This window comes from Protopterus annectens, chromosome 13.part0, assembly GCF_019279795.1.
Source record: "Protopterus annectens isolate FY-2018-M chromosome 13.part0, PAN1.0, whole genome shotgun sequence".
NCBI lineage: Eukaryota > Metazoa > Chordata > Ceratodontiformes > Protopteridae > Protopterus > Protopterus annectens.
Window position 1 is genome coordinate 651,991,580 of NC_056747.1, and position 13,681 is coordinate 652,005,260.

The following is a 13,681-nucleotide window of genomic DNA, read 5'->3' on the forward strand; positions in this document are numbered from 1 at the left end:
TTAGTTTAAGCCTTTAGCTGAACAGAGATATATTTAACCTGTTATGAATTCCAAAACATGGCTTCTTAGGACAAAGGTTTAGATTTATAGGTTCTTTATGCTTATTGCCAATAAGGCCATTATAAAGCTTAGCCATGTCACTCAGTATTACTGGTAGGAGTCTGTGTTCTCCATCAGTGTAGTACATTATGTGTGTGTGGATGACCTGGAGGAAGCCCTAAGTTTATAAACTATTACTAGAAGCATCTGAAATCATACATGTCGAAATGGAATTTATTTATGATCAAACAACAACTTGACCTACATGTGAAAAGATACTTTAATACTATCAGCAAATGCTCTCATAACTTGATTCCAAAAAACTTTCCTCACTGAGCAGTCAGCTGGTATGCGTGTTCATCACCTCCAAGATGAATACTTATACTATTAGCAGCTGAAATTATACATTCCAGGGATGATTTATTTAATAATCCCAGTCTACAATGAAGTTTTGCTGTGTTAAAAAAAAAAGAGTATGCTATGTTGAAGCTGGTGTATTGGAGTCAAATATTCTTAAGATCAGTGTCCGGATTGCTTGCTTTGTGATTCTTTAGTCTTCATGTCTCCTGCCCATCAAATACCATTTTGTTTATTTTAAGGTATTTAAATGTTGCAAATTAACTATGGAGAAGTGGTTGCATTGTACATAATGTATGAAAACATATGAAAACCAAAGCTGACTTTTAGCTATTTAGAGACACATACATCTTTGAATGCAGTGGTATTCTCAAAATATTGAAATAGTCCATATCTGGAAAGTCATTTCCTTCTATGTAGCTCTGAAAAACTTTGCAAACTTGTCATGTGGATAAAGTCCATGTATACATTTAGGTTAGAATTGTATGTTCTTCCCTTTCTGACTAAAATCTGCAATGGCAATGACTGGTTTTATAAGAGAAACTTAAGGAAAGGGAGTATGCTACAGGCATCATGTGCTGTGCCAGACTTTTAAAACTCACTTCATAATGTGCTCGTGAATGTTTTTCACTAAGTATGGACCCTTGCCTTTTCATATGTAGATAGATGTGTTTTCTTTAATCTTATTTTCGGCTGTCTTCATTATAATTACATTCCAGGAATTTAAACACATTTCCACTGTTAGAATTTGGACTGCTTGGCAACTTGGATTTATGCTTGACCACGGTGTCCTCCTTTCCTTCTGAAGGTCTGAGTAACTCTTGTGAAGTAAGGGAAAACCGAGACTGCTGTTTGTTGGTGGAGATTAATTTCCTCACCTTAAGAAGGCTTGAGCCAATAGAACACCTAAGTAATGAAAGTAAATAACTGCTAAAAGAGAGACTAACGTGTACAATAAAACAGTGATTCTTTTTAACTGAGGTTGGAGAATTAAGAGCAAAAAACATTAGGAGATATAGATAAGGAGCAGAAATAGAAAAAGCTGAGATGAGATGGATTTCAAACTCCATGAAAGTAGATACTGTTCTCATGCAATGCCAAAAGCCTGTATAATAATATGTCCTTAGTTTGCAATGTCAATTGATAAGCAGAGGTGGTATAGTCATGATGCAGACATGGGGCAGAAATAGATAGACACAGGAATGTGGATGAGCATTTTTGAAGAATAGAGCATGTGCTAAAGACAGGCATGTAGTAATGTCTGTCTAAGAAGAGATGGACTGAACAGTGGAAGATGCCAAGAAATCTGCAGAGATGACATGCTTGTCGGCCTTAAACATGAATGGAAAAAACACACACACAGCAATCAGGAGAAGACATTTTATTTCCACTACTTGTAACAATGATTTCCTTTTCTTTGTCATTTCTTCCACTTATGGCTACACATGTGACCACATGAAAGGATGAGGAGATGCAGTGATGAGTAAATGGAGATTCTAGTCCAAGAACATATACTAATGCATTTATGGTCCTATATATATATGTATATATACACATACACTAGGTCCTATATATATATATATATATATATATATATATATATATATATGTATATATACACATACACTAGGTCCGATATATATATGTATATATACACATACACTAGGTCCTATATATATGTGTATATATACACATACACTAGGTCCTATATATATATATATATGTATATATACACATACACTAGGTCCTATATATATATATGTATATATACACATGCACTAATGTCTTTGTAACATTACCCATGCCCTACTGCCTCCTCACCTTCCATACTTTTTCCTATGAAGCTATGTAGCTATGTTTTGGATAATTCCTCAAGACATTACATTGTCCGTCCGATCAGTTTTACTTCCTTTGCAAGGTGCATGCAATCACTGCCATCATTTCCAGGTAATTTATCTTTCTTGCCTTTATCTTCAGTCATATTACCCACAAAGCAATATCTCCTTTCCTAATGTAACCTTTCCATGTGTAAAGCCAGCCATCATTTAGTTCATCAGTCAAGCCTGATATTAGTACTTTGTATTTTCTTTTCAGACTGCTGTTTCTTCTCCTTTGAAGATGTTTATCATGTATAATGCATATTTTTGTGAGCTCTCCCTGCAATACTTGTGCAAACGTATAACCTCAGAGCAGTATTTATTTACACACTGTTCATATAATTGACATTTTTGTCTTCTGATACAACAGCTTACATAATACCTTGTCTCTACGTCATATTATACAGTATTCTACCTAAAATGGATATGGGCTTGTAGGTGGTGGGACTATTCCTTGTAGGGATATTTGGCTGGGGACACATGGCTGTAACAAATTCACTGTATTTTGAAACATGTTTTCAGGCATGCCCACAGATATAATAGCCAAGTGCAGGATGTGAAAACACTGTCCATGGCCCCCAGGATAGTAGAAGGATCAGGCATTGTAGCAAATACTTTCAGCAAGATACCTACTGGATATGTCAGATGCAGGGAAAATTCAGTACATAATGGGTATGTGCTTGGTGTACGATGCATTCCTATGTTACTACAACTTGTAGAAGTGTGCAATAGCATGAAAAAATCTTGTACATTGCTGTAGTTACAGACAAATGTGCTTTATGCAAACTTCCTTAGACGTAATGGCTGTGCTGGTGGGAGTAACAGGCTTTCTTCTGAGTAGCAGTTCTCTACTAGCATATTTTCTTGTTGAAACAGCATAGTAAGAAGTTCCGGAAGATGAACAGTAGCCCTTCCTAGTAACCCCTTCAACCACTGTGTGCACACTGCAGTTTCTCTGCCACTCACATATCTATTGGCATCTGTCTGCTGGTGCACCATACTGCCTGCTTGTTCCTAGCCTCCTGAGGGCCATGGATATGGTTGCCAGCCCCTAACTCTTGTTTGTTGCAGCAGTGGCATGAGACTACATGTGTTTCTGTGCCTACACTGAAGTTGTTGCAACCTTGAGTTTCTGCATCTGAACTGCAGTTCACTTATATGTCTCCAACCAAATGTTCAGACAGGGAACTGTTCCTCAATTTACAAGCCTAAATCCACCCACAGTAGGTATTTTTAAGGTCTAAGTTATTGAATGTGCATCCAGATGAGCAATAACTCATCTAAACAATCACATTGCATATCATATTCACCTAACATAAAAGTAGGCAACTCTCAGAACATCACACATAGCATAGCATCATCTTACTAAATAACTAACAGTCATGCATCAGTCACAAAAACATCAAAGCATGCCACTAAACAAACACACACTCAAATACATACATGATTCACAAACACAAAAAATGAACATACTTAAAAGTTGTAACAATTGACAGTGTAACTATAATGTCTAAAAGTTAATTTTCCCAAACAACATACATTAATGCTTGCAAAAAAGAAAGGTAAAAACTTAAACTTTAATATTTTTGCATATATACCGTCTCCTTAGTCACACCATCTTGACCAAACAATGAACAGGCAATAATTAAAATTACATAATAAACACTACTCCGGCATGTCAGCACAGAGTATGTTCTATTATCCATAATACATCTTAGATAATAGCATATGCTGATAAGCAGAAGACTCAATAAACACAGCATATATGGTCTTATCAATAAGAACACCTTCAATAATAGCATATACCAATAAGAAGCATGTTTGATAACCTGGTGGCACTTTGAGTATCAACAAAATGAAAACCCAATACTTTTCAGGTTTAACCCTTTTTTCACCACTTACTACATGCAGTGAGAAGAGTCGGGTTTCAAGTAGGAAAGGATTTTTTTCAAGGACATCATTTTTAAAAAAGAAACTCAACCAATCAAAGCTTACAGCTCCTGTTGTATATTCAATGGGCTCTGCTAAACTGAAGGATAATTACTTGAACCAAAGTAACATAATAAGATAGAGTGGAAATAAGCACATAGCTTACCGATAAAGTGGATAATTAAAAAAAAAATGGCAGGTTAAAGTGGAAACTTCACCACCCAAATATTCTTAATGCAGAGATTAAGTCTTTGCTAAGTATTCGTTGTCTGAAATACAGATGATGTTTTTCAACAACATAGTTATAATTAGCATATAAAAAATTATGATAATTTTATACAGAGAGAGACAAAATACTATAATGAAGCAAATTAATGATAGCTAAATGTTTGTATATTTAAAAAAAAAGTCATACTTAGAAAATACTATCAAAGTGCATTTTCTAAGTGTTTAGAGAAATGCTCCTGAAGCGTCCAGTAAATGCTCATAAGAAAACACTTGCTGCCCTGCATTTTAAATGTAAAACTGCTATAGTACTACTACTAGACAGCAAATAGAAAGGTTGGTTAATATGCAATGTGGTATACAGAGCCCATAATTATGCTCCAAAAAATGAGAGAGAGAGTTTCATTAAGCATCTTTCAGTTCTTTTAAGATCAAGTCTCACACTGGGGATTGACAGCAGACAGTTCCAGCCTAGCAAAGAATGTAAAACAGTTTTAAAAGCTGTTACATAGTTCACTCCCCCACACCTAGAAACAAAAAGTGTGGCAGAATGAAGTGTCTAACAGGTTTTAAAGCAGTTTGCTTTTCAAAGGAACACTAAGTTTTGGCCTGCTGTCTGTCAGTGCTAAAGCATTTTACCAGCTTTCACAACATATTTGAAAACAAGTAAAACACTGTGCACATCTATACTTTTTTTCTGTAACTGTTTGTGCATGGAGCAGATATAGCTCTATGAACTACAGAAGATTGATTGGGTTGCACTGACATCAGTCTCTAGGTAAATTTCATGGCATCCATGTTGAGAACACATAATGTCATTGCTATGATCAGACACCTGACCATAAGGCTGTATAAATGTTACCTTTTCTGAACAAAGCACATTAATTCAACAGAATAGTCACTACTGCATTTTATGCTACAGCCACTTTAACTAATTCAGACCATCAGCATTAATAACTTCAGCACGGCAGGTTGAGTTTATAAAGGCTAGGTAAGACTCAAAAGGGTTTGACTACTAACCCTGGTATCATCTGCTGTCCACCACTATTACATTTTTCGGTTACTAACCAGCTGAGTGATTTGTAAACCTCCTTGTTTTACAGTCAGTGAATGCTAACATATAGAAACAAAAAATAATTGCAATAATTTAGTCTGATATCCAACTCTCAGAAAAGAACATTTATGTGAATAGTGATATAATTTAAATCACCTTTGCATGCACATGGCTAGCAGTACCACCACCAGACTTGTCAGAAGATGTTTAAGGTCCCCAGAGTTTGATTTTTTTTTACTGAGAAATGGTCAGATTATGTGCCCACTCCATGATGGGAGGCAATTTTAGTACTGTTGTACTTCTCATACAGGCACTGACTTACAGCGGAGTCGTACCTACACTGACTATAAGACAAAAGTATGTAGTAGAATATATGGCACTTGTCTGGCTATGAGCTTGCAGTCTATTGTAACTAATGGTTTAATAAATGAATCTTCAGGCATCTGAAATCATAGATGCTCCATTGCTGTTCTCCAACAAAAAAGAATGACACTCTGTTTCTTATCCGTTGTACACGTGGAGCTGGTGGCTTTATTCAAGGCTGCAATTTACGTAGCACTTATGAATGTTAGCAGTAAAGCTGTACAACTTCATAGTTCTTGTGATCATTTATATGTATGCTAAGGTTTTTTTCTTATTCCATTTAACCTGTTTGCAAGGACTGAATGAATTAAAAATAAATCTACATGGATTGAGTGAAAAGCAACACAAAAAGGTCCAACTGAAAAAAAGGAATTCTGAAATATTAGCACTCTTGTTGAAGTAAAAAGGTGCAGACATTTTATGAAGGCTGAAGGCATTGCACACTACTTCAGGGTTATGCTACTCCTGAAACTTAGATCATGTAATATTTAACACGTCTAATTTATTACATACGTAATTGTGTGAAACTGAGTGTTTTATTCAAAAGAAGGTTTACACTTGGCATGGCACAATTCAGATGTGAAATGAAAAACACATCAACAAATATTCCAAACACCTCTACTAATGATGTGTGTTTCAAAAAGCACTTTAATTAAACACACAAGTTCTGTCTGTGTAGACTTATCTACAAAGCAGCCTTAATTTGAGTAAATCAATTAAAGTTATGCATTAGGTATTACATTCCTATATAATATAACTATATAATATAAATAACTACAAAACCTTGAAACGTATTACTACTATAGAATGTATATTTAAAATAAATCATTTAGTGTTTTACTGGGAAGACAACTTATATTTCCCGCAAGATTAAGTGACTCAAATATTTTGCTTTTCAGGCCTCTCACTGGTATTTCAGTGCAAAACATTTTAAAGTCACAATTATTGTTAGAACCACTAGTCAGATCTCTGTCTTCCATGCCTGTGAAAAAAATCTCTCTACTCTGATGTTTTCAACTGAGAGTGAGGGATTCACCTACAAAGGTGGTTAGAACATGCAGATGTTTTATTACATTTTAATAGCTACTTATGACTGGATACTTGACATAAACAGATACTTATCATTAATTAAGCAACAATTAGCATCATAATTTAGTTTAACAGCTACACAATGTTGATTAAGGGTATTACATTATTGTTACGTTAATTAAGAATGTCTGTTGTTAGTAGCCATTCATAAAGACATTATCAGATTTAACATATATATCATAAACAGATTAAGTTTCTAATGGCGGACTGCGTAGATCTGTCTCCTACTGCAAACTAAAGATTTTAACATTGGCTGCTATTTATACTTAGGTGTTTAGCTTGTGTTAAACAGGAATTTAACATACTAGCATCACAGTACTTCATGTCTAATACTTTGATGTGTAAAATTAAAACTCTGTTAAGAAGCACCGACTCATATGTGGTAAATAATCTGTTCTCCAGTGGAATCTGGATGTATTAATTATTCTTTATGCCCAGCCTATGTTGTGAAAGTGGGTACAACCTTTTCTGTGAGCTGTACAACAGAACAGAAACACTGAAAAGTTTGAATGTAGATTCCCAAATTTATTTGAGCAGATAATAGTCAGTGTTCCAAGTTTTTAATAAGTTGCACATAACACAAGGATGCATTTAGTTCATCTTCATTTTCTGAACTGTTTGAGCAGGGGATATTTGCTATTCTTATTAGATAAATATTTGGAAATATCCTACCGGTGATCTGACGTGGAGTATACAGTGCAGTTAAAGGGACAAAGTTTGTTCAAACAACTTTGTCCACTGAGCAGAGTCAAAAACTATATAACATTGACTTTGCAACCTTTTATTAAATAATAGACATTGACAACTATTAGTGATGCTACAATAATTCAGATGCAACATATAAGCCAATAACCATTAAACTATAAACTCAAGCTAGTTGGCGTAACCCAGCCTCTTCTGGCTGCCACTACAGAAACCAGGTGCATATTCCAAGCTGCTTTGGACCTGGTGGCAAAGTAATTTAACTCATCCTTACATGCCACACATGCTTTGATGTGGACACTGGTAAAATCTGGGTCCAACTTAAGGAGAGCTAAGGCTGCCAAACAGGAACAAGGGGTAAAATAAGGGAGGTGAAGCCATAAGGCTGCCATCAACCCAGTATGAGCCATGCTGTTCCTCACAATAGCTGGTCAAGAAAAGAATCTGTGTCATGGGAGGAATCAATTAATCCTTCACAAACTCTTTAATGGCAAAAGCAATATCCAGATTAAACAAATAAAAAAACATGTTATTCAAATGAACATTGTCCAGATCATAAAAATCATGATGCAGTCTGTCAAGATCTCTGTGCTGAATCATATGGAAACCAGTTTGACTAGCAGCCCGCATGACTCTATGGTTGATGAAAAGTCCTGGCTGTCTCAGTAGCACCGGACCTTCTAGCACCTTTCCAATGAAGTCTTGGGATAATAGCAGACCAGAACAAAACCAAATTCAGATACAGCTGCCATAACTTGTGCATATCAGACAGCATTCTGGACAACAGGTTTTTTTAGGGTCCTGAGCCCCAAGTCATTATCTCTCAGGTGGATTACCACAATTCTAGGTAAAGCTTCCTCTGTGGTGATTTTATGCCAGATTTCCCAGAACTGAAACCAGTGGAGGCCAGGGAAACCAAAATAATTAAATGTCCATCTGTCAAGATCAAAAGAACTTGAATAACCAGTCAGCAGCCCAAGACTCGCATTGTACCTCTCGATGAAAGAATGGCCCAAGAGCAAAATTACCTCTTTCCCTGCAACAGACAAAAAAATGTCTGGTGTAAGACAAAAATGCATCAGACACCCATAACCCTCTTCTTTGAATGATCTTTATAGAATGCCCTGTTGGATGTCATTGTAGACTACAAGTAAGAAAGAGTTCAAGGACCTTTTACACCTTACTAGCACCCATCCTCAGGGGACACCACTTGCCTCCAAGATGGCAAACCTGGTTTGGCTGTAGGAGAATTTATTTATTTTATTTATTGGCATTTGATATTTGTGTAGATAAGATAACCAGACCCTTTTCAGCCACAACTTGGATGCAGCAGATTAGTGTATCAAATTTTTAGAGATATCACAGTAAATAGAAAAATTATTTACAATGAATATAGAAAAAACAATAAAATTCAGATTTACAACAGATATTTTGCATAGACAGATATTTATATTGCAGATAGGGAAAAACAACTACTGGTTGATGCATGAATGCACAAAATTTGGCAGTGACATGTTCATACAAGATTGGGTTTACATTGTTATGTTCTGTGCTTTACAGCTGCAAGTACAAAAATATTCTGGAACACTTCATTTGATAACAATTACAGAATATTTGCAGTACTAATTTTTGTCCTGTTCCTTTGCTGCATACTATATGGACCTCTACCCCAGTACACATTTCCATCACTTGCAGTCCATCCTTTCATCCCCTGGACTATCACATTTTGGACTGGGGCTGGTGAGGAATTTTGAGGAGTGTGTGTGTGTGTGTGTGGGGGGGGGTCTTGCTGGCAACTGCTTCCATAAAGGGGTAGAATTTTTAAATGATGGCCTCCCCTCTTGTCCCTCCCCCTTCCCTACATGGATCCTCAAACTGTTTGAGTGTTGCTGTCCTCTTTCTGTACCACAACTCCCCTCAGGGAGTGCTGCAATGAATGTACCTTTTCCTGGAAATGGGCACTCCCATTGCTCCTGCCAACACCACAAATGCCCAGGCCAGTAATCAAACCCAGGTCATTTTGGTAGTAGTTAAGACTTTATCCTTCTACACCTTAATGCTGGCATAATATTTACAATATAGTTTTTGATGTCAAAGAAGTCAAAACAGTAAAATGTATATTTAGGAAAGTAAAAGTGAATATTGTACACAGCATTAATACCATGGAAATCTGAAGTTATTTAATTTGTGTGCTCAACAGTTTTCTTTGTAGCATGGGCAGGTAATACCTGTTTAATTATAAAGATTCTTAAAGGTATTTAGAGTATTACTCTAAAATGTATGCAGAGATTTGTTGTAGAGATGAAGTAAGCATAGGGTTATACTTTTATCAAACCAGTGAGTTCTATTTTTTTTTAATAAATACCTTCATTGATGGAAACTTAAGAGCTTTATATGAGTGTTTACCGGGCCATTTATTTTGTAGAGCTGAAGGAGATGGGAGGGGTAAGATCCTTCAAAACATTAGAAAGCTAGACATTGTTTGCCACATAGGAATCTATAACAGACAGAATACAGTGATAATGTTTGGAGCCTGTCTTGACAGTTTAGTGACTTTAGATCAGTATTCATTTTCATCAGCAACCTTTGGAGTTGCTTTAGTTGTGTGATATACTTAGACAAATGAATGGCAAGATGTGTTTTGCAACTTATAATTTGTCTATTGGGGGCTGAGTACAGAAGAAGGATAACTTAATTAGACCTAGATAGAGTTCGTTTTATATTAGTTATGCCAGATAGAAGGACTTCCTTACTATTGGTGCAACATGGTGGTCCAAGGACAGGGACAGTTAATTTGAGGCCATTACATTTATAAAAGAGAGATGAAAAATTAAAACTCCTACCTTACTATCACCTGCAGACTTAATTAGATCCATATTTGTGGTATGACTATCAGAAAAAACAAGAACTGAACATGAGTCCAAGTAATGAGCTCTGAGGTGTATCATTTGGCATATTTTTGCTTTTTGAGGTAACTCCTACTATTTCCACTAGTTGTATTCTTTCAGAAGTTTCCTAGCCCTCTCACATCATGAGAATCAATATTTGGGTACCAAACTTATTTACAGTATCTGGAAGTGGGAAATTGTCAAAGGATCTAGGTATGTATAGCCTCCATCAATAGTCTATGTGACTTGTGATAGGAAGTTAACTAGGTTTAGTAGGCATAACCTAATCTTGACAAAACCAAACTGATAACGGTTTTAGGCAATAAGGTTTTAGTGTCTGTATTTAAGAAATCTGGTACGATACATTCCATGGGCTTACATAATATGCTTGATAGGCTGCTGTGTCTTATAGATATCAGGGTCTGAGTTAGGGGGATCATAATGATCATTTTTCAAGCTTCAAGAGCCTAGCCTGTGTAATGGCATAATTTATAAAAGGTTTAGGAAAGATGGGGGGCATTTGGCACTGTTTATAAGAAACCAGGTATATTGTTGGGGCACATGGATATAGAATCTTTGTCTATGAAAACACTTTGTTATTTTTGCTTAGGACCGCCTGCAGGTGCTCTTTTGGCTTAACCTACATGATTGTTTTAAATATGTACTTATCTACCAGACTATTTTAAATTGCATCTATTGTTTAATAAATCAAAATTTAGTCTGGGTTCATAGATTTATAGGTTCTTCCTAAGAGTATGGACAAAAGACACCATTAAGAAGCTCCAACACATCATCTAATACCAGTGACAGACTAGCAGTGCCCACCATTAAGTAGACGTTTTCCAGATATCCATCCTGTCAAGCAGACTGGTTTTAAAGGTTGCTAAGGAAGAAAACTGCCTGATAGGTAAGGGCAGCCTGCTCCAGAGGTGAGGGATGCACCGGGTTGGTTATCTATCATGCAATTTGGTATTGTTGATATGATAGTGCAGGTTTAGGTCTCCAGAATGGGTGTTTGCTTTACCACATGTTATATTTAGATGAAGGAGTTCAGAGTGTGCTGGATCATTCATAGCATGCAAAGCTAAGCAGAGATCACCTCTTGGGAATCTGTATGATATTGAGCAGAATGAGAGAGCTTTTAGTCTGTCAGAATAGCTAGGGGTGTTGAGGCTTAAGATATTTTTTGGTTAACAAATGTTGATATGTCTCAAGCTGGTGTAGGTGCTTAGTGAGGTGCATGGCAAAGTTGCATTATATTCAGTGATGGACCAAATAAGGTATGAATAAAGTAGGACTCCAAATTTGCACATTGAGGCGATGCCATAAAGGATAAGCCATACAAGGTAGAAGAGTTACCTTCATGACACCAGTCTGAACAGAACCTCCCGAGGTAGTTGGTCAGAGGACAGTCCATTATCAATATATGTACCAAAATTTTATTTTATTTATTTTACATTTGTTGACCAGGCTAGTCTAACTGGATATATGTCCATTTTCAGTAGAGGCCTGGGGAGAAAAGCTCCAAGCATAAGTAGTGACAAAGATTACAATATACAGTACTAGTCAAAATAAATTACAGGACATTGTTACATTGAGGTTAACATAAGTTATATAGGTTAACGCTAAGATCAAATACTGAGAGCAATAATTTGAGAGAGAGCAATCAAGAAAAAGAAAAAAAATATTGAGTTGTAAAAATGTCTTGTATATAATTTTTTTTTTTTTTTTTTTTTTTTTTTTACAGGTATGTGACATAGAACAGTGGAGAATAGAAGTGTAAGGAGAGCAAAAAGGGGAAAGAGGTAACAGTCAGGGTATGTAAGTCTGGGTTAGAGCAGGGACAAAGACAGTGAGTTTTAAGATATTCTTTAAGATGCTTTTTAAATGGATGAGTGGAAGCAAGAGATGAAAGTTCACTAGGAAGGTGGTTCCAGCTTTTTCCTACTGTGTTGGCGAAAAGTGAGTCCCCAGGTTTGTTGTTAGATTTAATAGTGGATACTAGAATTTTGTTAGCTGAGCATAGAGTTGCAAGATTTTTGTAGGTGGTAATCAGCTTAGTAAGGATTGGGAAATTATTAGGGTGATAAAGGATCTTTTTGGTGATAACAAGTTGTTGACAAAGTAGTAGGTTCTGCAGTTCTAACCATCCCAGTTGTTTGAGGTTGTGACAGTGGTAAGTTCTAAAGGGGGTGCCAGTGGCAAATCTGGCTATGTTATTATAACTAGTAAAAAGTTTGGTGAGATTGTTTCTAGATAGGTTGGTATATATCGCAGAAGCATAGAAAAGGGTAGAGATCAGGTGAGTCTGGGCAATAGTGATTCTGGCTGAAGGGGTAAGGAAGGGTTTGATTCTGTAAAGGGTGCCTAATTTTTTTGTTGACAGACTTTATTGCAGCATTAATATGGTCATCATAGCTAAGGTTATCAATTGTTAGTCCCAGTAGACGGGTTGTAGTGTCAGGGGATATGTTAGTTCCATTGTTAGAGGTTACTGTGAAGTGTGGATGAGGTAACTTATGAGTAGGAGCAAAGAGCAATAATTTTGTTTTTTTGGGGGTTTAAAAGGAGGCAGTGTTGCATAAACCAATTTTCAACACTGTTAAATACTGTTTGAGTGAGGGAATGGAGAGAGGTTATGGATTTGGCTGAACAAATTAAAGTTGAGCCAACTGCATATTGTATGCAGGTGGCTTGAGGAATTTTGGTATGTAGATCATTAATAAACAATGAAAAGAGAAAGGGTCCTAATATATTGCCTTGTGGTACTCCAATGTTTACAGGGAGGGAAGTAGAAAGGTTATCCCAAAGTACTGCTTGCTGTCTGTTTTCAAGATAGGATTTAAACCAATGTAGTGCTTGTGTGTCGAGTGATTTGGCTTTTAGTATGTCAATAAGCATGTTATGATTCACCATATCGAAGGCTTTTGAGAGGTCAATAAGCAGTGCAGAGGAGAAAGTATTATTGTTACGATTTTTGTTTATGGAGTCAGAAAACGATAGCAGGGCAGTTGTGCTATGGAATGGCCTAAAACCATGCTGGCAGTCGGCAAGTAAATTGTTATGGAGAAGGTGGGCAAGTAGTTTGTGTATACACTTTTCCATTATTTTAGCTATTGGAGAGAGTAAGGCGATAGGCCGAAAGTTGGAGAGCTCGG

General features: G+C 36.4%; 1 protein-coding gene across 3 annotated transcripts in view; it reads left to right on the forward strand.

Moving 5' to 3' along the window:
• The window catches only part of TENM1 (teneurin transmembrane protein 1), a 3,721,864-nt gene that overhangs the window by 1,791,887 nt on the left and 1,916,296 nt on the right, over nt 1-13,681 (forward strand). The gene's annotated exons all lie outside the window — the stretch shown is intronic.